The sequence below is a fragment of the Aulonocara stuartgranti genome (genome assembly GCF_965226115.1).
Source record: "Aulonocara stuartgranti genome assembly, chromosome: 23".
Lineage (NCBI taxonomy): Eukaryota > Metazoa > Chordata > Actinopteri > Cichliformes > Cichlidae > Aulonocara > Aulonocara stuartgranti.
In genome coordinates this window covers 2,867,711-2,894,200 of record NC_138958.1, presented here as the reverse complement: position 1 = coordinate 2,894,200, position 26,490 = coordinate 2,867,711, and the positions used below count along the sequence as shown (strand labels likewise).

The 26,490-nt window shown below is 41.0% G+C and overlaps 1 long non-coding RNA gene across 1 annotated transcript in view; it reads right to left on the bottom strand.

Annotated features, from left to right (window-relative positions):
- Positions 1-1,173: 1,173 nt before the first annotated feature.
- LOC309699870 overlaps positions 1,174-26,490 on the bottom strand; it is a 29,236-nt gene continuing 3,919 nt past the window's right edge. The window contains exon 3 of the long non-coding RNA XR_014274518.1: positions 1,174-2,078. This is a non-coding gene — a long non-coding RNA (uncharacterized lncRNA). The remainder of the gene's footprint in view (positions 2,079-26,490) is intronic.

The window sequence follows — 26,490 nt, the reverse complement described above, 5'->3', positions numbered from 1 at the left end:
GATAAACACAACGGCCGCTGTGGAAAATAGGCAGAAATAAACCCAAGGTTTGTAAAGCCCTGCTGAGCGTGCATGTATGGCAGACTTTTTTCTACCACCACCTCTGAAAAACTTTTTTAAATGAGATGAGCATCCTAGTAAAGCATGAACTGGCCATAACATAAAAAGGGAGTGTATATATATTTATGGATAAGCAAACTTGACTTCTCTGGAATAGCCTACTTCATCTGGGGCTTTCACCTCAGCCAGGCTTATTCAACCCGACCTGAAGTGTTGTCACCAACGCAGCCAACAAAGCTGTAATAATTTAAACTCCTGATGAATTTTGAGCACTTTAAAATTCAAATTCAAATTCAAATTCAAATTTTATTTGTCACGTACACAGTCATACACAGTACGATATGTAGTGAAATGCTTGGACAACTGCTCGTGACCTAAAGAGAACAAAAAAGGAAAAGGCTATGAATAAGATAGGAAATAAATATGAAAAATTAAAAAGGGTAAATTTAACTAGGAAGGAATAAAATATAAATTAAGGTTAAAAATGAAATAACTGTACAACACAAATTAGAATGAAGGGTAAATTTAACTGGGAAGAATAAGATAAAATATATAAATTAAAGTTGAAAATAAAATAACTGTACAACAAAATACACAATACACAATATAGAACTATATAAGAATGTATGAAGAAATCTAAATATAAATAAATATATACACAATAACAGCAGCTGTACAAGTATTAACTGGAAATGAAGAATATAGTGACCAGTGTTGTGCAAAAACAAAGTCCAGAAAGTCCAGTGTGTGTGTAAGAACCATATGTGTGGGTCAGTACTGTGTGGTGGTGTGATTGAGAGACCGTATCGCCTGCGGGAAGAAGCTCCTCCTCAGTCTCTCTGTGTTTATGGCCTTTATGTACTCTTTACAGTAATTAAATGAATGAGCCGGTCAAACAGCTCCAGTTTCCCCTAATGGTTCCCTTTATAATAAAACCCAAAGGTACAAAAATACTTGTACAACATGTAAAATAGTTAATTTTTTATTTTATGTGCACCAAATACATTTCTTGATGTATTTATCTGTGTCTGTATCTTATTCTGTATGATCTAAAGTAGCACACAACATAAAATTTACATACATTTTTTTAAAATGATACAATAACACCTTTAGGGAGAAAATGTAAGGAGATGACACGTATCTACAGTCATCTGCTGTGAATTATTTGAATGTACATGTTGCCAAAAGCTTCAATAATATCTTTATCCACTGTACAACAAGGATGCTCTTGTACATGGCTGACCCGGAGGGTAAAAGATGGCAGTGAGGGAGCCTCAAGCGGCTGCGGAGAGGTAGAGAGAGTAGCAGTAAATATATGTGTAAATATATATAAATGTTTCCTTTTAAAAAGCCACTTAAGAACTCCAACCCTTTAAATAAGGCCAGGAATAATCTGTTTCCTCCTTTGCGGTAGATCCAGCAGGGATTTGCAGAAACATTCGGCAGTGACACAGATCTACATAATCATTTTAAGTTTCTACCCGCTCCTTCCAATGATTCTCCTGCTGTCACTTTAGATACCGCTAAAACTGATTTGGGCTCCCTAATCTCCCAGTATTTCTTAGACTTTAAAAATCTCTAATATTATAAGGAGATTATTTCATTTATAATTGATTGAGTGCATTTGCTGTAGTGCCACTTCAAAGTTGCTGAATTAAAGATGCATTTAAGAAGCCTGGTGCCGGGCGTTGTGAGTCGCAGGGTGGGGTGTGAGGTTATGATGGAGAAAAGGATGGAGGAGGGGGGTTTGGGAACAGTGGAGGTGGTGGTGGGGGGGAGGAGGCTTGTGTCTTCTCGGTGGCTGATCCACGGAGATTTCTTAAAAATTGGCTCTTGCAAAGCACCGCGCTTGGAGAAGGCACGAGGGGACTGGCAGCCCACCAGCCGTGGCAGCAATCTGTCTGAGGTGCCTCTCGTTACATTTGCTTTCTCAGAGATACGGCATCAAGTCCTGTCCATCCTCAGAGTTCTTCTAAGAACACATCAAGAGGATGATTCTCAGGTGAAGTCCGCTTTACCTGTAAGGCAAGGCAAGGCAAGTTTATTTGTATAGCACAATTCAACAACAAGGTGATTCAAAGTGCTTTACAGAGACATTAGAAACAAGAACAAATAAAAAGCATGATTTAAAATTGAATAAAACAAGCAAATAAACTAACTAACTAATTAACAAACAAACAAACAAACAACAGTATATAAAATCAAAACAGATAAAATCAGAACAGTAGATAAAATCAGTAGTTAAATGTAAGTTTTGAAATTTAAGCTTAAAGTGTGGATTTGGTGCTTTATTCAAATGCAGCTGAGAACAGGTGAGTCTTCAACCTGTAAGAGATTTTACCTAAATATCTTCCTTTTCTCTCAAGTCAAACCACTTGGGAAGGCCAAAAAAGTGTCCGTTTTTCAAAAGCCTTTTTGCTTAAGCTCCATCTTTGGATTCCCCAGCACACACGACCCTAAAATCTTCACAGGCCCAGGCTGAAATATGAAGTCCCCTGATTCCTCCATCTGCCCCTTTCCCAAACTGAGTAGGGCTCCCACCTCCTCATTGGCTTACCAATACCACTGGTCTTCATTAAGGCAGAGAAAGAGATAGAGAGTCTTTAAAGAAAATCCTCCCCAGCCCGAAAGAACAGGACGAAGATATGGCCTATTGGAGAGCTCAGGTCTATTGGAGTGCTTAGTTCTGACTAAATGAATCTTGACAGTGAGGAGGATGCTCTCCTCCTGCCCAGTATTGTACCAGCCAATATGTGCCCCCCCCCCCCCCCCACATCAAGCTGCCTTAGATGCTCTGACTCCCCCTCCCCTACTTTCTCCAGCACCGCCACGGCCCAACCAGATCATAATCCTCTTAACGCTTTGCCTTATTAACCACTCATCTAAATGACATGAAAGCAACCGGCTGGAGAGGGGAGAGGAAAAAAAGTAAATTATTTCCATTGGAATAAAGTCCTGGCCCTTTCACCATACAGTACTTTGTATTTCACATTTGATTATGTGACAAGTGTATCTAAGTCTGCTCGGGGCTCAAGAGAAATGTATTTTGGAGCCCATCAAGCAAAGCAAATTTAAAAGAGGGTCCGACGTGCCCCGTGATTGTACATGCTCACACACAAGCTGCTACACACACACACGCACACACATACACACACTCCTAAATTGAATTCCAATTAAGACCCAGATGACGAATAAATGGATGATCCATTTGGCTAACTCTTTCAATTGCAGAAACTGTGAAACACTGATCCCTCTTAACCCCCGAGGAATCCACTCATTAGGCTCCAATTCTAAATTAAGAATTTACCTCTATTTGCCCCCTTGCCCTTTATCATCAACCCGCCTATACAACCTGGTGAACCTTTATATTACTCAATACCAGCACCTGTAAATTAATTCTTGGTTCAACCATCTGACCCAGTTTTGGCTTCAGAGGTAATAGAGGTTTGTCCCTCTGTGTATTCTGACCAAAGCTTAAGGATAACTAACCGTGTGGAAATTACTTGCAGTCACAGAGCTGCGTGCGCACACACACACACACATGCAAGTCAACTCTTGGCTGACATATTGCAATCAATATATGAAGTCCTTAGGTCAACTTCATATTTCAGTGCGTGTTCTTTACATCACTTGATACACTACAGATTACAAGTGTATGTAAAAATCACTGTTCTTCTTAAAAACAAATATATATATCTTATAACTACTAGTCAATGAGTTCGTCAATAGCTTCAATGCTAACATGTTAAATGTAATGGACACTATTGCTCCCATTAAGGTGAAGGTTATCTCTGGAAGGAAAAAGTCTCCATGGAGAAACTCCACACTGGTGAAAAATGAAAAAAGAGAGTGTAGGAAAGCTGAGCGCAGATGGAGAAAAACAAACCTCCAGGTTCATTATGACATTTATAAAGAGAAACTTCACAATTATAATTTACAACTGAGGAATGCAAGGAGGTCCTACTTCTCTGACATCATCACTAAAAACAGCCATAATGCTCGGGTCTTATTTTCTACAGTTGACAGGCTAACAAACCCTCCTGTGTCAGTGGCAGCTGAACTTCATTCGAGCATGGCCTGCAATGACTTTGCCAAATTCTTCACTGAAAAAATCCAAAAAATTAGACAAGCAATTGGTACATCAACAGCAGATCCAGGATATGTACTGTGCCCACCAAAAAACTGTTTAAACACCATGAAACAGTTTCAACCTATTAACAGCAAAGACCTGGAGGACATCTTAGGTAAACTGAACTCCTCCTGCTGTTTAGATGTCCTGCCAACAAGTTTTTTCAAAAAGGTCTCAAAGACTTTAGAGTCAGACCTGTTACAGATCGTCAACTTTTCTTTATTATCAGGTGTGTTTCCAGAATCACTAAAAACTGCTGTAATCAAACCTATACTGAAAAAGGACAATCTTGACAAGACACAAATGAACAACTACAGGCCGATCTCAAATCTCCTGTTTTTAAGTAAGATCATTGAAAAAGCAGTTTCTCAACAGCTCAGTTACTTCTTAAAACAGAATAATTGCTACGATGCCTTCCAGTCAGGTTTTAGACAGAACCACAGCACTGAAACCGCTCTGACCAAAGTGTTTAATGACATATGTCTGAATACAGACAGTGGAAAAATGTCAGTCCTAGTTTTACTGGATCTCAGTGCAGCATTTGATACAGTTGACCACAACATATTACTCAAACGACTGGAGAACTGGACAGGTCTTTCAGGAACTGTACTAAACTGGTTCAAAACATACGTAGAAAACAGGAAATACTTTGTATCAATAGGTAACTTCACATCTGAGCAGACAAGTATCACATGTGGAGTTCCCCAAGGTTCCATCTTGGGACCCCTTCTGTTTAACATCTACATGCTCCCACTGGCACAGATTATAAACAACAACAAAATAAACTATCACAGCTATGCAGATGACACACAAATATATATCACAATGTCACCAGGAGACCAAGGCCCTGTACAGGCTCTTGGTAAATGCATTGAGGAAATCAATGACTGGTTGTGCCACAATTTTCTCCAGCTAAACAAAAACAAAACTGAGGTAATAGTCTTTGGCGCCAAAGAAAAACGATTACAGGTCACCAGAGAACTTCAATCTATACATCTAAAAACCACAAACCAGGCGAGAAATTTGGGTGTAGTGATGGATGCAGACCTAAACTTAGAAAAACACATTAAGACAATAACAAAGTCAGCTTACTATCACCTCAAGAATATATCAAGGATAAAAGATCTGATATCTCAACAGGACCTGGAAAAACTAGTCCATGCATTCATCTTTAGTAGGCTTGATTACTGTAACAGCATCTTTACAGGTCTACCTAAAAAATCAGTCAGACAACTACAGCTCATTCAGAACTCTGCTGCTCGAGTCCTCACTAAGACCAAAAAAGTGGACCACATCAGTCCAGCTCTGAGGTCTTTACACTGGCTGCCTGTCCGTCAGAGGATAGACTTTAACGTTCTGATGCTGGCCTATAAAGCTCTGAATGGTTTAGGACCAAAATACATCAATGACCTCCTGACCCAGTATGAACCATCCAGATCCCTCAGGTCATCTGGATCCGGTCTTTTATCAGTTCCCAGAGTCAGAACCAGACACGGAGAAGCTGCATTCAGCTTTTATGCTCCTTATATCTGGAACAAACTCCCAGAAAGCCTCAGATCAGCTGAAACACTCAGTTTATTTAAATCCAGGTTGAAGACTCACCTGTTCTCAGCTGCATTTGAATAAAGCACCAAATCCACACTTTAAGCTTAAATTTCAAAACTTACATTTAACTACTGATTTTATCTACTGTTCTGATTTTATCTGTTTTGATTTTATATACTGTTGTTTGTTTGTTTGTTTGTTTGTTAATTAGTTAGTTAGTTTATTTGCTTGTTTTATTCAATTTTAAATCATGCTTTTTATTTGTTCTTGTTTCTAATGTCTCTGTAAAGCACTTTGAATCACCTTGTTGTTGAATTGTGCTATACAAATAAACTTGCCTTGCCTTACATTTATCGACAGTTTTATAAAAGGCTTTAGGCTGTTTCAGCTGGTTCTTTAAGCACTTTTTCCAGCCATGACTGTAACGGTCAATTCAATTCAATTTAGTTTTATGTATATAACACCAAATCACAACAACAGTCACTTTAAGGCGCTTTATATTGTAAAGTAAAGAGCCTAAAATAACAGAGAGAAAGCCCAACAATCAAATGACCCCTTATGAGCAAGCACTTTGTGACAGTGGGGACAAAAAACTCCCTGTTAATAGGAAGAAACCTGCAGCACAACCAGGCTCAGGGAGGTGCAAAGATCTGCAGAAACCAGTTGAGGGTGATGGGAGGAAGATAGGATAAAAGACACACTGTGGAAGAGAGCCACAGATTAATAATAACTAATGATTAAATACAGAGTTTTGTTTAAACAGGAAGAGAGGGAAAGAGGTGAGTCCTGGTCCTGGGACTATGAACCAGAGGTTGTGTTTGGACTCTGGGGCGATCGTGGCTCAAGAGTTGGAAGTTCGCCTTGTAATCGGAAGGTTGCCGGTTCGAGCCCCGGCTTGGTCGTTGTGTCCTCGGGCAAGACACTTCACCTGTTGCCTACTGGTGGTGGTCAGAGGGCCTGGTGGCACCAGTGTCCGGCAGCCTCGCCTCTGTCAGTGCGCCCCAGGGTGGCTGTGGCTACAATGTAGCTGCCATCACCTGTGTGTGAATGGGTGGATGACTGGATGTGTAAAGCGCTTTGGGGTCCTTAGGGACTCGTAAAGCGCTATATAAATACAGGCCATTTATTATTCTGTTTTGTTTATTATCCGAGTGTTGGTAGTTTGAGTCCTTGTTTTAGCGCTTCTTGGTTTCTTTCCTTAGTTTACCTTCAAGCTTAGGTTTAGTTCTTATGCTTTTGTTACTGATTCCTGGATTTTTAGGTTATCCCCGCTTTTCCTGTGTTTCCCGTTAAGTTTCTGTCTGTGTAACATCCTTTGTTAACGACTTCCTGTGTATTCTGATGGTGTATTGAGTTTGACTTCCCTTGTCTTGCTATCAAACCCTTCTCTCGATTTGTCCCCGCCGTATTTCCCACCTGGTTTACCCAAGTGTCATGACCTTGTGTATAAATGTCTGTATCTTCCCTTGCTCTTGTCCTAGCTCCTCCACTGCCATTATCTGTATTTGTATTTTTGTGTATTTGGAGAACCTAAAGAAATCTAATGAAGTCCTGAATACTGGATCTGGATCTTACCATTGTGATTCGTGACAATAAGAAGGAGCCGTTTCCAAATAATTTTCACGTTGTCTTCAAAGTGAATTGGTGGCTTTCAATATTTTGTTCACGACGCGTTGCTGTTTAAAGTTGATACAGATTCAAGAACTATTACCAGTAGTCACAGAATTAAGTTTGCCTCATCATCAGACAACGATGACTGCGGTTCACCAAAAGTCTTTGTGTTATTCACTAATCTCATGTTGTAAATGTAACTACTTCAATGTGAAAAAACAATGTTAATTAGATCAATCAGAAGGAAATCAATTAAAAAAATAATCTTAATTTGATTCACAAACAACAGGCAGAGTTTTAAATATCTGGGGAAAATAAAGCTTCTCGTGTTAAATAAAAGAAACCTGCATATTCTCTAGCAGCTGTCCAGGTTTAAAATTCCTCATACACTTCCTGCCTGCTAAGCCAGTGTGTGGACTGTATTATCGTGACTGTGACAGAATCTCACACCATGACCATACATGACACTGCAAGGCCCGAGTCCGTGTTTAGCCAGAATGAACATTCCCCTCATGTCATCAACGGGCAATAAGTAATATATTATATTATTTGATTGCCTCAACTCCAACAGGACACTAAAAAAAGTGCTCCCCTCAAATATCATAAAATGCAGAGAGAATATACACGTTGAAATAAATATTGTACACCACTCAGAAAATTGATTTAACAGCTCCTCAGACTTTTCCTCCATTCTCTGTTGCTATCACTCGGGCACTTTTCGGCATGAAATGCAGAGCACTGGTGTGTGTTTGGACCTGCTAAGATAAAACGGAGTTCAAATTCGCCTTTTCATTTTCTCCCCTAAGTGAACACCATACTTCTGTTAAGTTGCCTAAAGACACCATGTCCAGGGGCTTTGTAAGGTCTGTTTGGTTTCCCCACATCTTGTTTTCTTATGGCTCCTCAGCACTCTAAGTCCTTTCAGGGAGTTTATGAGGGCCTGCCTTGTGGAGAGAAAGATCTGGCTATGTTTGCTTTGGGAATAGTCTCCTGACAGGGTGCTAAAGGAGCATGTCAGAGCACGGGTCCCAAAGTGTTTGGGTAAAGAGAGCCGCTACCTCTTGCCACTGAGGAATCCGCCCTTCTTCGGTAATCTGTCACACCTCCTTCCAAATAAAATGGCTCAGAGATTTTCACAGAAGTCTGTCAGGGTTAATATTTACCCCGTGCCCTTTGGTCAAGAGGGAGAGAGAGACAGAGGGATGGAGAGAGTGAGAGAGTAGAAGTTTTTTACAGGTAGTCCTCACAACAACATAGTTTATCTGACTTTTTTTTTTATTCTAATGACCAGATAGAATTATGGTGTTAAAATCGACCAGATGTCATATAAAAGGAAATACTGGCATCTAATATGCCTTTACAGAGTTCACATTTCTCTACTTAAAATTGAAACCTGGATTCAAATGGTCATTTTTTAGCTAAACATCATGAGTGAAAGCTAACCTGGCTCTCCCAAACAACAATAACACCCACCCAACAGCATGTTACATCTCGTTTTGTTAATTAGTGCAAAAGTAAAGCATGAAAACCACAATTTGTTTCTGCCGATAACACACCATGAAATCACAAACTGTCATTCTCACTCTTTGATTTTGTACCTGCATACCAAAGAGCGATCTCTAGGGAGCTAGAAGGTGAATACACTGGACACTGGCAATGTACTGCTATTATTTTTTGTGGATAGATGATTTTAAAACTCCCTTGTATTAGTTCCTCTGTTTTTTTTCTTCTGTCTGACTGTCACAGCCTGTCAAACACGTGTGACGGTGGATGAATTGGGGGAGGAGCTGCAAGAGAGTACAGGAAGAAGGAGCAAGTGGGACGTAGGGGAGGAGGCAGGGGGATTTAGCATGGCCTGTCGGAGGGCTAATTCCTGTGCTGGCGTTGGAGCGCCTCAGCTCCGCCATGGCTCAGATATTCAGATTTGGGCTGGGCTGCCATGTGGGCTCTGAGATACTCTGCAACCGGCTCCTCCCCCGCTCTATTCAGGGCCTGCGAGAAGCCTAGGGATGGCGTTAAAAAAGAAGATTAAGTTTCCTCTAGAGAGTAAAGCTCCTTAAGGGGGTATCTGTGTGCCTCAGCCGCCTGGTCAGTGAAGGATGCGTGAGGGGGGCCTCGCCATGAACTCCGCTGAGACAGTGGAGGGTGGCAGGGCGGGATGACACGCAAGAGGTGGGGTAAAGAAACCGAGGGAGGCTGACCTGACTCGCACCCCATAACTCCCACCACTCTGACCCTAAATCCTGCTCAAATCCTGATCAAATCTGATTCACAGGTTTGGTGATAGCTGAAAGAATCCCCTGATAAATGATGGTATCAGTTCAAAGGATTTGATTTGATTTGTCTGGCTTTTACTAGGTAATCATGTCATTTCAGAGTAGATCTCAAACGTTTGCTGAGCATCTCCAGTAGGGTTGGGAAATATAGCCTCAAAATTATGTCACAAAATTTTTAAAGAACATTTGCTGTAATGATACCGATACTAATCCTGAAAAATACAGAAAAATGTTTTATGGGGTAAAGCAGCTTTCAGGTTGCAGCTTTTACTAGTGCAAACAAAGGACATTTTCCATCTTTTTCCAACAAATTCAAAGTGTGAATCTATTGCCATAAGATAGAAGCAGCAGCATCAGCAGCATAGTGAGACAGTATATATCAAATTAAATACAAAGGTAGCGCATTTAGGGTTTTACCTAAACTTTTCTAAGTATAACATAACTGTTTAACACTTTAATAATAACAATGACTAAAGTAACTTAATTTTGTAACTCATGATCTGCATAACAGTTATTAAATAAATTAAATTCAATATTTTCTACTTTAAAGCCAGTGGGTGTCATATACTTCACCAAACAACATGTAAACACATCAGCGATGGAGTCATATGGAGTGCGGTTAGCGAGTGCTCCCACGTTGCTCAGCTGAGTCAACAGTGTACGTGACGGTGTCCTTTTGCTTCGAGTACTGAAGCAAGTTTGTTGTTTCCACTTTTAGTGGTTTCTTGAATATTTTGCAAAGTACTGTCCTTTGTTGGAGGTGTGACCTTTCGCTCTCACTCTCAGACATGGTTGGGCTTGTGTTATGGCATTCGTATATCATTGATGTTACAATGTGATACTTTTTATTACATACAGATTTATGCCAGCATTATTGAGGAGATACAGTATCTCTTTATGTAAAGGCCTCTGTCATTGTTAGACCTTTAAAACTGCTCTGTAAATGTAGTAGATACAATTTGTAACTGAGACTAAAGGCTAAAACACACAATATGTTTGTGAACAAAGAATAAGCTAAATGTCAAAACGATAAAGTAGAACCTTTCTTTTTGATGGATGGATGCATGGATTGTGTCAGAATCACTCGAGCATCTGTACTTCAGATATAATCATTCAAGACCACATTTATAGGCATCTCCCATTTAGAAGTAAAAGAAATGAAATCTTCCCTTCAAACGGCTGCGATTCATTCCTTTGAATGTAAAATTGCATTAAACATTCCTTTAGTTGATTAGCAACAACGCAGACAGGGTGGAAAAAAAACTAATGGTTCCTTCATCTTTGCAGCATAGCAGGGCTGAAAAAGCCTTATCTGCTCCATTCAGCAGTGGTCTCTCCTGGGAAGGGAGAATCACTGTGCTGTGGGACTGTCAGGTCCTGCCAACAGACGTAATGGGCCCTAATTCCACTTTAATGCAGTCTAAATGAAGTGTCACAGGAAGATTGATCTGGTGTGGGCCTTGTCTTGATGAAGGTTGTTCTGGTGAGTGGGTGTCTCAGTGGACATCTGGTTACTCTCTGCAATGCCCCAAGGGCCTCATCTGAAACCTGCAGAGGAACCTGTCATGCTATGCATGCTTATGTGCATAATTGCACATTCAAAGAAATCATAAATATAGTTGAAATTCTGTAATGTAGTCAAAATGAGAGAGTATTTTTCTTGATAAATGCTAGCAGATGAAGGGACTCATCTGTCCTGTCTCTAATGTTTTGAAAATCGTCTAACATTTGCTCAGCTCCTTTTCATGAAGGTACATTTTTCGTCATGTTCTGTTGTCTGACAGGTGCATAGGCCGGATAATGCTGCCAGTGGGAGACTTTGCAGGAAGCTTAAATACAACCAGTCCTCCTACTGTACATATCTAAAACCCCATTTTACTCCTTTCCATTAATAATTCTTGTCCATAGAAAAGGATTTTACTCACTGTCAAGTTTAAACTGCTACTTTTCCTGTATGTAGCGTATTAGGCTAATCATGCAGTAATTCTCATTCCTCTATGCCTGTCAAAAAATGTATATTTAGCTGGGCAGCCAGTTTTGACACAATCAGTTTTTCTTTTTTTTAATCTTTATAGTGGAGGTCCTAGGCAGGCCAAATGATTCACAGATGTTATTGTTTATTTCTGTTGGTCCATTTTTATCTTTTGGGCCTAATGATAAGGGAAACATTTTTGACACATATTATAAAATATTTAAAATTGATGATGAATTATGAAAAACAATAATCATCTTGCACTTGCACACATATATATCTAGTCCCCATAGAGCATTACCAGGATATCAGATTACGTAATTTTATTGAACTTGGGGAATCTATTTGTTTTTAAAATATTCTAAAGGTTTTGTTCAGAATTAATTTTGCTTTTCTTTATTATAACACAGTCCATTTTTCACTTGACCCTAATGATTTGATGTACAGCTTTAAATAACACCTATAGTTCCCATTTGATGTTTAAATCCCGTTCCTGCGGTGGTAACTATTAGTCATGAGGCTCACAGTACCAGACACACTTCCTTCAGTTAAAGTAGTCCTCTACAGTTAATTGAACTCCAAAAACGATATCTCATGGAGTCAGGGTTGGAGAGCAGGATTGCAACAAGCATGGCAGTTTGTTAGTAAGTGTGTGCAAGAACACGTCAATTTTATTTATTTATTTTTTAAACTGTGCATACTTTGTGTGTATAACTTCGGCATTAGAAGCAGCGGGGCACGGGATGAGCTTCCCAGGTGACCCAGAAGACTGCAGCAAGTGTGTCAGTGTCAGTTTGATTAACTCTAATACCAGGGCTTTTGGCACATGTGGTCAGGTTAATGAAACTCAGTGAGAAGGCACTTTCTCCTGGTTCCCTCCCTGCCAGGAAGCTGTGGGTGACGGGATGAGGTTCAGTAGCTCACCCCGTTTCTCCCTCAGCAGCCCCCCTCTCCACCAACGGGGCGGTCCGATACCCTCTTTAGGTGCCAGAGCTGTTGAGATGTATGACTCTTCAGCTGTACATCCTACCTTCTTCATCATATCCTGCTGATTTTCAATAACCCCTTCAATTTATACTCCACTGATGAGATCATCTGTTTGGTTCTGTTTGCTATGGGGAAATATCAAATATAAAGGGACATTTTAAAAAGAAGACTACTTTTTTCTCCGTTTTTAATGGTTTTATCCACATTAACTAGAGAGAAAACTTGATTTTAGAGATGTACATGTGGATTACTCGAATCCTGAAAACTTCCTGCTTCAGAAATTATACCAGTAAAATATTTTTCAAACACACACTCGTTTAAGGTTTTCTTGGGGTTGCAGAGGTTATCATGACAACTATTCTCCAAAACTGCAAAGTGTTTTCCTTGCTCTCTCTTTCTTCAGTGACAGAGAAGTAGGGCACACCGGAGAATAAGCAACACAATTGGAAGGTATCCTGTCGCTTTAAGAGGGGGACCCATCTAATCTCTCCCTATCCACTCAGGCCCTGGATTTATAAATTTCCTGCAATCTCGATACTCAAAGCTGTCTTGATTTTGAGAGTGTGTGTGTGTGTGTGTCTCCTTGTGAGAGAGGAAGTTTAGGACTGGCAAGAGGTACTATTGGGGGGTTGTGGTTTGTTTGTGCTGTCCTTTAGAAAAAGAGCTTATGGGTTCAGCAGAAGAAACGCGGGGAGCTAATGTGAAGATTTAGGACTTTCTCCGAGGCTTGGCCTCTTCTAAGCTGTGTTTGCTTGAGCCGTTTGTGGGGTCCTGCTCACACTAAACCCAGATTAATATTCCCCCCATATCCAACCAGCCCAGACACCGGCTCCCGGCCTCCCTGTCCCCCCCCCCTTCCCTGCCTTTTCTGGCCGTGATCGTCTCCCTTCGCTAATCCAAGTCCGCTGCCTCTCATCTTCCTCTTTATCTCGTCTAAGTAAGCACCTTTCTCACGGCTTCCTTCCACGAGGGGGAAGCAGCAGGAGGAGCATAAATATGTTTTTTTCCCTATCACTCCTCATTGCTCACTGACCTCTCTAGAGGTGTGATTATCAGAGTGACTGCTAAGCCCTGAGATTGCTTTTAGTCAGGTTCACCAGGGGAAAGTAAGGCTGGCTTTAATGGCTCTGCATTGGTTTACATGCAACCCAAAAAACACAGAAAGCATTCTACTTATTGTATCAGGCAATTATTCTCAACACTTATGAAACAATTTACCCAAATAAAAAATAAATTTATATCCCAACTCCCCTAAATTCTACCTTTGTTTTATTCATGTGGCATCCGCACATTTACCCTTCTGCAAATGCCTCATGCAAAAATGTTGAGCGTTACGGCTATTTTCCAAAGCTAAATGCTGTTTTGTATCAAGTGTGGACCAATTTATAACTGATATTTTGCACAAAAACAGCATGTTAGTGACACTTTGCTAGTGGTTTCCAAGACTCTTCTTCTCCTCACTTTTTTATTTTTGTTTCTTTCCTTCTTCTTGTTCCCTTTCTCGCATCTGGATAAAGATTGAGGGAAGAATAACAAACACATTTTGAGCCGAGGAAAAAGGAGATGAATTTGGCGTGCTAAACAGGCAGGCTAAACCCATTACCTAAGTGTTCTTTATCTTCCCCTATGCTTTTGTTGTTTAATCAGCTTTGTATCTCTCTAAATCCTGGATTGAGATAACAAACAAATGGATGAGCTCAATGTGCAGAGTAAGAAAGCCTTTTTGCTGGCACCTTTCAGCATCAGAGACTATCCCGGTACTGCACAGTGGTCAGAAAGAAAAAAGAAGAAAGAAAAAAAACTTTGTTACATTCTTTGATTTTTGAACCGGGCCAACGTCAAGTTGTCCATAAAATTATCTTCTGTGCAGCCTTCTTGATGTTTGGGAATAGCCTTCGGAAGAGGGGGAATGGGGAAGTAAATCTCAAGCTCCCAGATTTGCAATCTTCAGCCACAATTTGTGTCTCCTTCTTCTACATAAGAAAAGACGGATTCTAGATTATCTCTGGCAGTCAAAGCCCGGGAGAGTCAAAGACTCTTTGAATACAGATGGCCATTTGCTGCCAATATGGTTGCATTTGTTGTTATAAGAGTGATCTGTGGGTCTCTGTGAATATGGTTTGTATCTGTTTCCCTCATTTTATGTTGACCACATATGGTTAAAGGTGATAGTAAACTTAAAACAAATGAAAGTGATTCTTCTTCATTTTTAGGATCATTTGTCTTTGATTAACACGTTAACAGGTTTTTTGTGTTTATTATATTCTGTTCTTTTGTAATTTGTATTTAGTTAATTCCCTTTCGCTCTCTTTAGTTACATCAAGCCAGTCATGTCTCAGTGTTTGTTAAAGTTGTTTGTCTTGTGTTGATGCTTCCTGTCTGATTTTGATAGTCCCTCATATTGTGTGTGTGATGTTCTGCTTTAATAATAATAATGGCTTGCATTTATATAGCGCTTTTCGGGGCCCTCAAAGCTGTACAATTCCACTATTCATTCACTCTCACACACTGGTGGAGGCAGCTACAGTTGTGGCCACAGCTGCCCTGGGGCAGACTGACAGAAGCGAGGCTGCCATATCGCGCCATCGGCCCCTCTGACCACCACCAGTAGGCAACGGGTGAAGTATCTTGCCCAAGGACACAACGACCGAGACTGTCCGAGCCGGCGCTCGAACCAGCAACCTTCCGGTTACAAGACGAACAGCCAACTCTTTGAGCCGTGATCGCCCCACATTGCTTCCCTTGATTCATTAGTAGATTCTGTTCAGCTGTGTACCCCAGGTGTTTCCACTCTTCAGTTTTCCTCATATATCCTCTCGTGCTTTGTGCTGCATCTTTCCTCTATAGTGTCTAGTTCCAAATTCCTGGTTCATGTCTTTCCAGTCCAGAGTTTTATATTTTAGTTCTTGTGAATTCCAGCAATAAAACAGTTTTTTGAGTTCACATTTTGTCTCCAGATTCCTGCATCAGCGCTAAACAGTAAAACAACTACGAGTTACTCTTGAAGTTTGATCTGGAATAGTCGCCTTTGATAACCTGTCCTCAATGTGGAAGAAAAAAGAAAACCTTTATGTAACAGTAAATGTTTATGTCTTATATGTCTCAACTAAGATGTGATTTAGGCTATGTCCACACGTACCCGGGTATTTTTGAAAATGCCAATTTTTCTATGCGTTTGCACCTTTCGTCCACACGTAAAACGGCGTTTTCGGTCACTGAAAACTGAGATTTCTAAAAACGCCTGCCAGGGTGGATATTTTCGAAAACTCCATTTTTGCATTTACGTGTGGACGAGAAAAACGCAGAAAACGCAGAAAACGCAGCGTCAAAGGTGTGCGCCTTTTTTGACGTCACACTGTGCGCCACGTTATTGTTTCGGTGAAATGAATTTCTACAATACTGTTACTGTTAATTGTACTCTCTGCAGTGTTTAAATGCTTACATATACACACAGTTACTGTCCCTCCACACATACGACTCGGTTCTGCTTCTATGCCCCAGCTTTGTTTACTTTTTCCCACCGAGGCTTCCAGACTTCTGATTGGCCAGCATTTCTGCACGGTTAGGAATATATCGCCACCTGTTGCTTTGGCATGTTCATAGCAGCGTTTTCCTTCATTTCTGCGTTTACGTGTGGACGGGATTATTTTTTAAAACAAAAACGGAAAATCTCCGTTTTCAAAAATACCCGTGTACGTGTGGACGTAGCCTTACTTTTTTCATTCATAATTTATTATCATTATCATTGGATTCACCTAACAAAGTGAGTTCCTAGTTCAGTTCTGGGAGGGGACACAAAGCCCTTTGGGGGTACATCAGGAAGGGCATCCAAAAAAAGCCCAAAACTGCCAAATCAAACATTTGGCACTGCCCCCTGCAGGGACCCCTTGAAATGACAATGTGGCCGTTAAATATTACAGTGGCAAGGCAAGGCAAGTTTATTTGTATAGCACAATTCAACAACAAGGTGATTCAAAGTGCTTTACAGAGACATTAGAAACAAGAACAAATAAAAAGCATGATTTAAAATTGATTAAAACAAGCAAATAAACTAACTAACTAATTAACAAACAAACAAACAAACAAACAAACAAAACAGTATATAAAATCAAAACAGATAAAATCAGAACAGTAGATAAAATCAGTAGTTAAATGTAAGTTTTGAAATTTAAGCTTAAAGTGTGGATTTGGTGCTTTATTCAAATGCAGCTGAGAACAGGTGAGTCTTCAACCTGGATTTAAATAAACTGAGTGTTTCAGCTGATCTGAGGCTTTCTGGGAGTTTGTTCCAGATATAAGGAGCATAAAAGCTGAATGCAGCTTCTCCGTGTCTGGTTCTGACTCTGGGAACTGATAAAAGACCGGATCCAGATGACCTGAGGGATCTGGAAGGTTCATACTGGGTCAGGAGGTCATTGATGTATTTTGGTCCTAAACCATTCAGAGCTTTATAGGCCAGCATCAGAACTTTAAAGTCTATCCTCTGACGGACAGGCAGCCAGTGTAAGGACCTCAGAGCTGGACTGATGTGGTCCACTTTTTTGGTCTTAGTGAGGACTCGAGCAGCAGAGTTCTGAATGAGCTGTAGTTGTCTGACTGATTTTTTAGGTAGACCTGTAAAGATGCTGTTACAGTAATCAAGCCTACTAAAGATGAATGCATGGACTAGTTTTTCCAGGTCCTGTTGAGACATCAGATCTTTTATCCTTGATATATTCTTGAGGTGATAGTAAGCTGACTTTGTTATTGTCTTAATGTGTTTTTCTAAGTTTAGGTCTGCATCCATCACTACACCCAAATTTCTCGCCTGGTTTGTGGTTTTTAGATGTATAGATTGAAGTTCTCTGGTGACCTGTAATCGTTTTTCTTTGGCGCCAAAGACTATTACCTCAGTTTTGTTTTTGTTTAGCTGGAGAAAATTGTGGCACAACCAGTCATTGATTTCCTCAATGCATTTACCAAGAGCCTGTACAGGGCCTCGGTCTCCTGGTGACATTGTGATATATATTTGTGTGTCATCTGCATAGCTGTGATAGTTTATTTTGTTGTTGTTTATAATCTGTGCCAGTGGGAGCATGTAGATGTTAAACAGAAGGGGTCCCAAGATGGAACCTTGGGGAACTCCACATGTGATACTTGTCTGCTCAGATGTGAAGTTACCTATTGATACAAAGTATTTCCTGTTTTCTACGTATGTTTTGAACCAGTTTAGTACAGTTCCTGAAAGACCTGTCCAGTTCTCCAGTCGTTTGAGTAATATGTTGTGGTCAACTGTATCAAATGCTGCACTGAGATCCAGTAAAACTAGGACTGACATTTTTCCACTGTCTGTATTCAGACATATGTCATTAAACACTTTGGTCAGAGCAGTTTCAGTGCTGTGGTTCTGTCTAAAACCTGACTGGAAGGCATCGTAGCAATTATTCTGTTTTAAGAAGTAACTGAGCTGTTGAGAAACTGCTTTTTCAATGATCTTACTTAAAAACGGGAGATTTGAGATCGGCCTGTAGTTGTTCATTTGTGTCTTGTCAAGATTGTCCTTTTTCAGTATAGGTTTGATTACAGCAGTTTTTAGTGATTCTGGAAACACACCTGATAATAAAGAAAAGTTGACGATCTGTAACAGGTCTGACTCTAAAGTCAGTGAATGCAACATTCTGAGGTTTTGGTTGATATCTGAATTATTCTCACCGTGGATTCTGTTCCTCGTGCACCGTCATGGTAATGCCAACAAAGTGATGTTGCAGAAAGAAAATGCAAATGTGCTTAACTCACATTTTCATTTGACTCTTGACCCTTAAAACGCAATGTGTTTTTGCAGATCAATTCAGCAACCACCAAGACCCACAAGCAGTACTGCATTACTTGTTTCGAGAGCTCGGAAGTTCCTCAGAGTGACACCCAAACTCATCTTTGAAAGAAAAAGAAAACATGCACAGAAACAATTCTGTTCAGACCAGTGAAAGTGATGATCAGAGTGGGTGCAGGCGACCTCAATGTGCATCTCACAGTTGAATTCCCCCAGGGTAGAGGGGCTCATCGCCCTGTCTTGTTCCCCCCATCAGCTACACACAGACACACACACGGACACACACATGCACAGAGTCTTGGCATTCTGAGGGAAATAGCCCTCATTTATTATTGCCACACTCCCTCGACTCGTCCCCTCGGTTCAGCGGGTGCGCCGCCAAAGCACGTCTTCCACCGCCAATGTCACACAATTACCTCTTAACTGCTCAAACAAATAGAGCGACCCAGAGAGTGACATCAAATCAAAACTGTCACAGGTGATTGAGTCTAGTCATCAAGGCAGCCGCCCGCTACCTGTCAGGAGAGTGTGGGAATGAAAGGGAAAGGGAGAGAAGAGGCGGAATGTGATAGCTGCCTTATAATAGACCCCTAATAATGTATAAACACCCCCTCTCTCGCTCTCTCTCTCTCTTTTTTTTTGCTGTACTCATATTAAAGTTGGGAACAGAGTGCACGATGCCCTCCTTTTCAGCCTCTTGGGACTCAGGATGGAGAGAAATGGTGGTGAATGGAGTAATGATAGGGAAAATGATAGAGGGGAGATTGAAATTTCCATCCGCTCTGAACCATGCCAGCTCTGCTCCTGAAAAGACATTGGCTGCTAATGGGGTTAGATCACACGCATGAGAGTTTGAGGGCTGAGTGATGTTAGCTCTTGATGCTCAAGACGCAGATAAAAATAAATAAATAAAATAAAATAAAAGTAAAACTCCCTTTAGATTTGGTCATTGGGTGAGTAGCCAGACCACAGATTCAGCCAAACTCTTTGGGTTTCACTCTGCACAGGAAATCACAGGTGGATCCAGAAAACAACCAGGTGCAAAGGACACAGACAGGCAAATGATACAGGAGGGGAAAAACAACAAACTAAAGAGCATGAGCAAAGGGTTGAGCAAGAGCAAGCCAAGGGGACATTAGCTATATGATGATGTTGTCAATGCCTGATGTAAATTCGAGAATGACACAGTCAACAGACATGGTTGGCTGCTCACTGCAGCAACGCGTCGGGGCTGTGACACTGACAAATGGAATATTTCACCGGACTTAATCAGAGGAAATGGGGTTTGGTCTGCAGGTGACACAAGTCCCGCTCCAGTGCTTACAAAAAGGAAACTGATTTCTTGCTTTGAGACACCCATCATTTCTGTATATTTCTGTCTTTCTCTTACTGTTTTCCTGTCATTCCAAGAGATGCTTTACCATGTGTGCGCAATATAAGTACTTTTAATGAATGATGAAACCGTACAAACGAGCTCAAGCAAGAGTATAATAGACATAGAGTGTGCAGTTCTGTTGACTGTTAATAGCACTGCAACAAAAGTAGGAAAGAAAAATAAGCTTAGAGGCTGTAGTCCAACAACACCATGCGTACAGGTATTGCTGCATGTTTACTATATTCAGGTTAACATGCAAACTATTGATTTTTATTGATTTTTATGCTGATTTTTTCCCTTTTTTCCGTGTGAGCTTACCTGCGATAACTTCTGGACACTTGTAGATCATTAGGACTAGAGTGTTCTTAACAGAAACAGCAACATTTTATGGTTACCTTGTCCTCAGCGCTCCGTGTGTCTGTGGCCTAGACACAGCTGAAGCCTGATTACAGCGTCTGGGCACCGAGCAGCCTCAATAGCCTGGAAAGGTGCTAACCGCTAGGCTAACTAGCAACAAGATGCCTTCCCTCTCCACAGATGACTACCACAGCCTCCTGCAGAAGATTGCAGTACTAGAGACAAAAATTCATCGCTTAGAAGTAAACGTGGAGGTAAATGGACTGTGTGGAAATGAAACAACCTTGCCTTTGATTCAAAATAATGGCGATGAGCAAGCTAGTACACAGCTAAGGAGCACAGATAACATGACCAAGAAAGTAGACTCTGTGCATTATTATAAATCCTCAAGTGATAATCCCCCCCTTAGACTGTCTTGGTGCAAAACCAAGACATAAATCATGTCTCCTGGAAGGGGGAGGACGTATCACAGGCAGGGCACAGCGAGCTGAAATCTCTGAAACCGACTGGCCTTCACTTCCTACGAGACAGAGAAGCTCTTCTACCCCTGTATACGAGAGGAAACAGGACTGGACAACCGTGAATAGGAAGGTTAACAACAAACCTCCAAAACAACTGAATGTGAAACTGCAGAACAGATTTGCTCCACTATCAAAGGACCCTGGATCTATATCGGACAACCATCCATCTAAAAGCAGCGAAATAAGGTCTGAAAATCTGTTGAAAAGTGAAAGGCCACAGGGAAAGCTAAAGGCTAGGCCTGAAACTGTACTAAACTGGTTCAAAACATACGTAGAAAACAGGAAATACTTTGTATCAATAGGTAACTTCACATCTGAGCAGACAAGTATCACATGTGGAGTTCCCCAAGGTTCCATTTTGGGACCCCTTCTGTTTAACATCTACATGCTCCCACTGGCACAGATTATAAACAACAACAAAATAAACTATCACAGCTATGCAGATGACACACAAATATATATCACAATGTCACCAGGAGACCGAGGCCCTGTACAGGCTCTTGGTAAATGCATTGAGGAAATCAATGACTGGTTGTGCCACAATTTTCTCCAGCTAAACAAAAACAAAACTGAGGTAATAGTCTTTGGCGCCAAAGAAAAACGATTACAGGTCACCAGAGAACTTCAATCTATACATCTAAAAACCACAAACCAGGCGAGAAATTTGGGTGTAGTGATGGATGCAGACCTAAACTTAGAAAAACACATTAAGACAATAACAAAGTCAGCTTACTATCACCTCAAGAATATATCAAGGATAAAAGATCTGATGTCTCAACAGGACCTGGAAAAACTAGTCCATGCATTCATCTTTAGTAGGCTTGATTACTGTAACAGCATCTTTACAGGTCTACCTAAAAAATCAGTCAGACAACTACAGCTCATTCAGAACTCTGCTGCTCGAGTCCTCACTAAGACCAAAAAAGTGGACCACATCAGTCCAGCTCTGAGGTCTTTACACTGGCTGCCTGTCCGTCAGAGGATAGACTTTAAAGTTCTGATGCTGGCCTATAAAGCTCTGAATGGTTTAGGACCAAAATACATCAATGACCTCCTGACCCAGTATGAACCTTCCAGATCCCTCAGGTCATCTGGATCCGGTCTTTTATCAGTTCCCAGAGTCAGAACCAGACACAGAGAAGCTGCATTCAGCTTTTATGCTCCTTATATCTGGAACAAACTCCCAGAAAGCCTCAGATCAGCTGAAACACTCAGTTTATTTAAATCCAGGTTGAAGACTCACCTGTTCTCAGCTGCATTTGAATAAAGCACCAAATCCACACTTTAAGCTTAAATTTCAAAACTTACATTTAACTACTGATTTTATCTACTGTTCTGATTTTATCTGTTTTGATTTTATATCCTGTTTTGTTTGTTTGTTTGTTTGTTAATCAGTTTGTTTGTTTGTTTGCTTGTTTTAATCAATTTTAAATCATGCTTTTATTTGTTTTTGTTTCTAATGTCTCTGTAAAGCACTTTGAATCACCTTGTTGTTGAATTGTGCTATACAAATAAACTTGCCTTGCCTTGCCTTGCCTTACACCTCTTCAATTGCTTATCAGTGCAAAACTCCTGATAATCAGCCAGTCACATGGAAGCAACTCAATGCATTTAGAGACATAGACAAGGTCAAGACGACCTGCTGGAGCTCAAACCTAGAATCAGAATGGGAAAGAGAGGTGTGACATGCGTGTGAACGTGGCATAGCTGTTGGTGTCAAATGGGCTGGTCTGAGTATTTCAGAAACTGCTGATCTACTGGGATTTACCTGCACAACCATCTCCAGGGTTTACATAGAGAAAATATCAAATGAACAGCAGTTTTCTGGGTGAAAATGCCTTGTTGATGCCAGAGGTCAAATAAAAATGGACAGACTGGGTCAATCTGATAGGAACAGTAACTCATGTAACCATTCTTTACAACCAAGGAAGAGCGTCTCTGAATGAAACCTTGAAGCAGATGGGCTACAAGAGCAGAAGACCACCAGCTAAGAACAAGAAACTGAGGCCACAATTAAAATGATCTACTAGAAGATTTTTTATAAGTGCCTCATCTGACAAGTAGAATTTAGTAAAAACAACATGAAAGCATAAACCCATCCTGTTCCTGTATCCATTGTTCAGGCTGCTGCTGATGGTGTGGCTATATTCTTTGATAAACCTGAGTATTTTTGCTGACATCCCTCTGTTACACACTAATGACTTCTTCCAGCATAATACACCATGTCTTGTGATGGAACAACAGATTCACGTTATAGATGCACAGCTGACAAATCTGCAGCAACTGCGTGATGCTATCATGTCACCATGGACCAAAATCTCTGAGGAATGTTTCCAGCAACTTGTTGACTTTATGCCATAAAAACGAATACTAGGAAAGTGTAATTAATTAAATAAGTTTAAATAAGACATGAAAACGACTGCCTAGATACCATTCATTGATTTACAAATTCAACCTAAAACCTCAGTTTTTAGCATTATGGTTTTTGTCATCTTGTGAAATGTGAAGTGAGTTTATTTTGGGAAGATTGGTCATCAGCAAATTCTGTCAAGTTTGGTTATTAAGTTGTATCAACAGACTGTAGGGGCACATCATAGAGATACGGAGCATATACCTGAGCATTGTTGATAAGTAACATACGAATAAAATATTCAAATTTCACTCATCAAAGCTGGATCACAGATTCTTGGATGGTCTATTAATAAAGTGAAATACAAAGCAAATCATATTATATATCATATTTAGGAATGTTGAAGCCTAGCACACTCAAAGTGAGAAATTAGTACTGTAAACGTATTTCTGCTAAAGTTGGGCGTTTAGCACAGATGTCTATGAGCATTAGTGTTGTGTGTAACAGAGTTGGGCATTACTGAAATCAAATTACATTTTTCAGTTATGTGGTATACAATGATGTCATAACTTGAATTACAAAGGTTCTTTGGTTATCGGCATGTCAGGTTTCTAAAACGGGAAAGAAACGTCAAATAAACATGTTTTTCTGCTTCTTGCGCACTCACGCTAGAATCAACTGATTTCATCCAGGACAGAAATAACTGCATAATAATGCTAAAGCAACTCAAGGTTTTTGCAAGCATCTTCTCAGACAGAATGCTAATGCTAAGCTAGCCAAGAATCCAGCGGGATAATTTAAAGCTGAGCGCTTGCCTCAGCAGGCAGACCCTGAACACCGGTTTGAATCTTTGCTATGTGTTCTCTGCATTGTGTTCATACCTAAAAACTAAAAGAAAGATCTCATGTGTGTCCTCATTAGGAGAGGGATTTGTGTTGGTGCGTGGACTGTAGCTTCTAGGTTTATATTGTTAACTGATAATCATGTGACTGTGCGTTTCAGGTCATTTGTTACAGAGTAACAAGACAGTAATGAAATGAGTAGTTTAATTCATTATTTTCTCCTTAGCTTGCAATTATGTAACAATTATGTAACATTCTAAATTGCTTTCAAGAAGAGTAATACATTGTTTTCTTGAGTAACAACCCCAGCACTGATGGGCATACACCTCAATAGCCTCAAGTGGCCATTTGAGAAAACGCAGCTTCTGGCATTTCTGGAATAATTGTAATTTTGCAGCTCTACTTGAATTAGACAGCTGCAGGTGCTAAATATTAAGTCAGGGGATTACCAAAGTCATTATCTTTGGTCCTCCATAACGTCCACACAAAACCTTCAGAGAAAACAGTTGAAATGTCTTAAAGCTGCTGAGATACTCCAGTCTGCCCCAAAGACGCAGCATCCTAAAGCCATGCTAAACACTTGTGGCTTGAACAGTTGTGGCTACACAACATAGTACAATAACATTGTGTTCTGACATATTGTGTTTTGCTTCTGTCACTGTGCCGCAGGTTACCACAGAGTTGCATAGGAGCAGTGATTGATTTCCCTGCTTAGAAAGTGGGGAGAGTAGACAGCACACGGCTGCTGCACAAGTAAGAGAGCAACGTGAGGGCAAACAACAATGGGTGAGGAGAAGAAGAAGAAACAATAAAGAGAAGTTGTTGTTTTTTTAACTTCCTGCAGGTGACTTTGCTGTCTGAACAAGAACAGCACAAAGTTAGCATCAGAATTCATGCCATGCGAGACTCTTGCTCACAATTAGCCTTATATAAAATTGCCACCCAGGAAGCAACAAAAAAAAGCTGACATCCATCTCCTAACGCCTTTGTTTCCAGGACGCAGCATGGCAGTGCCACCAGAAGCTGCATGTGGCTATGAGACTGGTGATTTGGTGCCTCAAGTCCAGTAGTCCCATGTAGCGTATGAATCACAGCAAGGGGCGGCTGCCCTGTCACAGCAGCTACAGATCAATGATAATTACCACCTTGACATGAGTACGCTTATTACTGAACAGGATCAGGGACAGGGGCCCGAGTTGTGGTGGCCGTAGGGCCCAATCGATAGTCCCGGAATAATGGCTCTCTGGGGCCCTAGATTGGACTTTGCCACTAAACAAGCCATTACAGCTGCACGCATGACAGCTTAGGTCTAGATATGCGTCCTAACTCTCCTTCTCCTGAAGGCTTCTCTCTCAGAGCTCGCCTCACTATGGCTCCCACATGCCTCAGTACTCAATCTTGTCATGGACTGTTATGGGCAGGCGAGACACATGCCTCTGGCTTTGAGACGTGTTAACCAGAAGTGAGTGATTATGGGAAGCATGCTGCTACAACACAATGTGCTCCTGTGCAACACACCAGAGAAAGGGGCCTTGCAGTGTGACCTGATGATTGCCACTGAGTACCGAGATCAAACACAGCTGCACCTGAGTGTGTCTACATGTGCATACCAACACACACGCACAAACAAAATACACAAGCAAACACATCAGTGGGTATAAGCGATGCTGATCCGTCTATGGCAGCCCTCATCTTCTTTTCTCTTTGATTTTTACCATTTCCCTCCTCCAGATCCCTTGTTTTTTTTCCCTCTCCTTTTTTAATCCGGTCATACCTGTAATCGGGCTCTGCGACAGGAAACTTCAGAGAATCAATTAGTCCTCGCCTCATCCGGGAGCCAAGACGATTCCTCTCGACTTGAGCCGCAAACTCCTTCTATCAGGAGTCATTCTGCCTGCCTAACACCCAGACTCCTCTCTCCTGAGCCCGGATAGGTTTGACTCTAAGCCTCTAAAACGTTGACAACCCAAAGCGCCTTTCTCTCGACAAGCCCTAACCGCCTGCCTCACCCCGGCCCCTTCTCCTCTTTCTAACCGTCATTGCTACTAAATAAAGAAGGATTTGGGTTTTTTTTCTCCACAGCAGAACTGTGATAATAGTGCTGCGTTATGGTGCTTCATCCACAATTTAATAAACAGTCCCTTTTACAAAAACATCCCAACTACATTTTATGCTAGAGTTTGATAAGACTGGAGAAGCCGGTGACTCCGGGCCTTCCTTTATGCTTTCAAAGTTAGCCACTAAAGAGGCAGTGTTGTTTGACGGTGTTGTTTTTAAAATGCCGCCACATGGCATAAAGGAAAATGCAAACCTGGGACTCTGCCGGCTACAGCGGGCCCTTGAGTGGAGTATGGAACAAACAGAACACTGAGGGGTCAGATTTAATACCCCCGCCCCTGCCTTTTGTATTCAGATTAAAGACTAAGGAGGATTTGCAGGAGCCTAGAGTCTCTTGTTTAAAGACTGTGTTCTCCACTTAACCTGCAATTTACCTGTCACTTAAACCAGCAGCAGCAATCATCCACACCTCTGGAAGTGAAAGGAGCTGTTGTTTTTCTCTTGGTTTTTTTCACAGCTCTGCAGAAAGGCTTTGTGCTCACTAAAAGTGGCATAATGAATCCTCTGACAGATGCTGATTAAAGGAGCAGCGGCATTT